General features: G+C 47.5%; 1 non-coding gene across 1 annotated transcript; it reads right to left on the bottom strand.

The window, feature by feature from the left end:
* Window positions 1-254: 254 nt before the first annotated feature.
* On the bottom strand, window positions 255-361 carry LOC120693724. Its single transcript, XR_005683178.1, has one exon. It is a non-coding gene; the product is annotated as a small nucleolar RNA R71 (small nucleolar RNA).
* Window positions 362-3,269: the final 2,908 nt, after the last annotated feature.

Genomic DNA, 3,269 nt, shown 5'->3' with positions numbered 1-3,269 from the left:
ACATGGTTCAAGCGAGTCCATTCTGTGGAAAGGCATCGGAGGATGCCAACACTCACCTTCAGAATTTCTTGGAAGTGAGGAGCATCATCAACCCCAGAGGTACCACGATGGATAACATCCGTCTTCGACTGTTCTCATTCTCCTTGCTAGGCAAGGCAAAGATGTGGTTCCACACCAACAAAGCAAACTTCACTTCATGGGAAGCTTGCTCTAATGCATTCCTGATGAAGTATTTTCCGGTGGGCAAAACCAATGTCCTCTGAGGAAAAATCTTTGGATTTCAACAGCTCCCGGATGAAGCCATTCCGAAAGCTTGGGAGAGATTCTAGGAATACATTACAACATGCCCCCACCATGGCATGGAGGAATGGCTGATTATTCAGAGTTTCTTCAATGGCCTGAACACACCAGTTCAGAACCACATCGATGCAGCATCAGGTGGTTCCTTCCTCTCGCTCAGCGTACCTGAAGCAAAAGCGCTGGTAGAGAAGATTGCTTCCAACTAGAGTTGGAAAGGTGAAAGGCAGCAACAGCCCCGCAAGGGAGTTCATCAAATCGATAGTATCGATATGCTTGCTGCCATGATGGACCTTCTCATGAAGAGACTGGAGTCTCCACACCAGGAGGCTAACCAACTGGACACATGGGCAATTCTTGCCCGGTCACTCAGGAGGAAGCTCATTTCGTTGGGGCGAACAACTCCAACAACTTAGGCTTCCGTCCGCAGCAGGGTTGGAATTCCAAACCCAACCTCCCCTTCAGTCAGTAGCAAGGTATGAACTTTAATAACAATTTTCAGCCTTCTTTAAAAGACCTCGTTTACGGCCAGAAGCAAATTAATGACAACATTAGTAAGAAATTCCTTGCTAATGATAAAATTTTGGAGTCTTTGGCCGGACAACTAGAGGGCATAAACTCTATTATTAAAAACCAGTTGAGCTTCAACAAAATAATAGAAACTCATGTTGCTCAACTAGCCTCATCTTGTCCTAACAATAATTCAGAAAAACTTCTTGGGCAACTAGAAGTTCCACCGAAAGAAAATGTTAGTGTGGTAACTACACAGACAGGTAAGTCCACGCAAGAACCACCATACCCTAAAGATGCAGGATCTCGGCGGAAAGTCGTACCCGCCAGCAATACCTCTGCTGCAGACGAAGATCAGGACGAGGTAGAAGAGTCCAACACAACTGCTACCCAGGAGGAAACCGTGAAACCCCCTAAAACTTCACAGGAGTTTCTTGACACTACTGCCATACCATTTCCGGAACGGGTGAGGAAGCCGGTGGCCGACGAGCAATTCGGCAAGTTCGTCGAGGTAATACGGAAGTTGTATGTCAATATACTACTTCTTGACGCTATGCAGGTACCAACCTATGCCAAGTACATCAAAGATATACTTGGTAACAAGAGAAGCCTGCCACCAACCGAGGTCGTGCAACTCACAGAGGAGTGTAGCGCAACTATACTCGATCCTCTCCTAAAGATGAAGAAAGATCCAGGATGCCCCACAATCACATGTTCAATCGGGAGTCAGCATTTCTCAACCGCTCTGTGTGATCTGGGAGCAAGCGTCATTGTCATGCCCAAGGTAGTTTACGATAAACCAAACTATCATGAGCTTGCCCCTACTGCTATGTGCTTGCAGCTAGCGGACCAGACGGTTCGTTACCCCGCGGGAATTGCAGAGAACGTTCTGGTTAAAATTCGGAACTTCTTTATTCCCGTTGACTTCGTCGTCCTCTACATGGAGGTCGATGCCAAAACGCCTCTCATTCTGGGAAGGCAGTTCTTGAGTACCGCAAATGCACACATTCATGTCGGAGCCGGAGAAATTCAGCTCAACATCAATGGGAAGACAGAGAGGTTCGCCTTCCGACCGAAGGTTGAACAATGTTCCCAGGACAAAGCATTCAACCGGAAGAAATCCGAGAAAGAGCAGGAGAAGCCATCAACACCCACCATCGATATCCTTGCCAAGCTCTTGGAACAACTAAGAATTGACAGGGAGATCAGAGTGCATAACTACAGGAATGCAAGACGACGAATCCTTCGCAGAGAATTTGAGGAATCAGAGGTGTTGACTCTCCTTAGCTCCCCAATTTATGTACCGCAAGCACACGAATCGTGGTAGCTTTTCCCTTAGAGTACTCCCCCAAGGTTTATCAATCCGTGGATCGACAAAGAACTACCTAAGGTTTTCCATCTAATCTAACGGATCTATCCTAACATGAAGCATGAATTGCACATATAGAGTAAACCTTTAATAGATATGAGTGTTGTGTAAAGGTTGACCTCATCCATGAACATAGGCATAACCATAGCAAAACCAAAGACATGACTAGGCCTATCGTCATCTAGTTGTAGTTCAAGCTAACGAGCAAATAAATCATGCATATCAATCAATAGCATCCTTAAATCAAAACCTCCAATCCAACCCCTCGGGAACCCCCTACTCAGGCCACGCCCTGTCACGACGCTCCCTTTGGACAAAAGCACCCCGAAGCACCCTAGACGTGTCGAACCTCCTTCGGTAGATCCGGTATGAACTCCTAGCCACCATAGCTACAAGAACACCCCATGCAATCTATCTCGAGAATAGATCTAGGAATAAGCGCACCCAAGACAAGAACGAAATCAAAAAGGAGAGACATGATCGCTAATAGATTCGGAAGACATGATTATCATTACTCACATAATAGATGTGTTTGGATCATCACCGCCGTGTGCACACCATCGATGAATCCAACTAGCTCATGAACTCCGCCATGGCACAACAACGCAGGGAGGCCATGGAGGCTAGGGGCGGCCTAAGCCATCTCCTAGACAACTTCGAAGACTTGCGGTGGCCGTCGTCTCCCTCCGGTCTTGGCCCTAGGTTTTCGTCAAGTTCTGGGTGGATGGATGCCCCGAGTTGAATAAGGTGCGAGCTATTTATGAGCCGAGGAAGCCACCGGTCGAAGAGGAGGTCGAACCGCCTCGGAAACAGGCTAGGCCGGCCGGCTCATGGGCCTAGGCCTGGCCGGCCTACCCTCTTTCGGGACCCGCCTCGGTCTCATCTTTCGCAGTGTAGACTGCTCGCATCTTCTAGAGTTTATGTCCTTCACGATTGCACCCCTTTGGACGTCGTTATCTTGGAGATATCTTCGAGGAAAGGATAGGATAGAGAATCCTTCCTTTAAATCTTCATTTGCTTTGCTTAATCCCGAAGTATCTTGATCTCATCTTCGTGGGCTTTGTCCTTTGGGCTCTATTGGAGGATGGATGTG

Source organism: Panicum virgatum, chromosome 9N, assembly GCF_016808335.1.
Source record: "Panicum virgatum strain AP13 chromosome 9N, P.virgatum_v5, whole genome shotgun sequence".
Classification (NCBI taxonomy): Eukaryota; Viridiplantae; Streptophyta; class Magnoliopsida; order Poales; family Poaceae; genus Panicum; species Panicum virgatum.
Note: the sequence above shows the minus strand (reverse complement) of the source record. Positions and strands in the feature narration are given on the sequence as shown.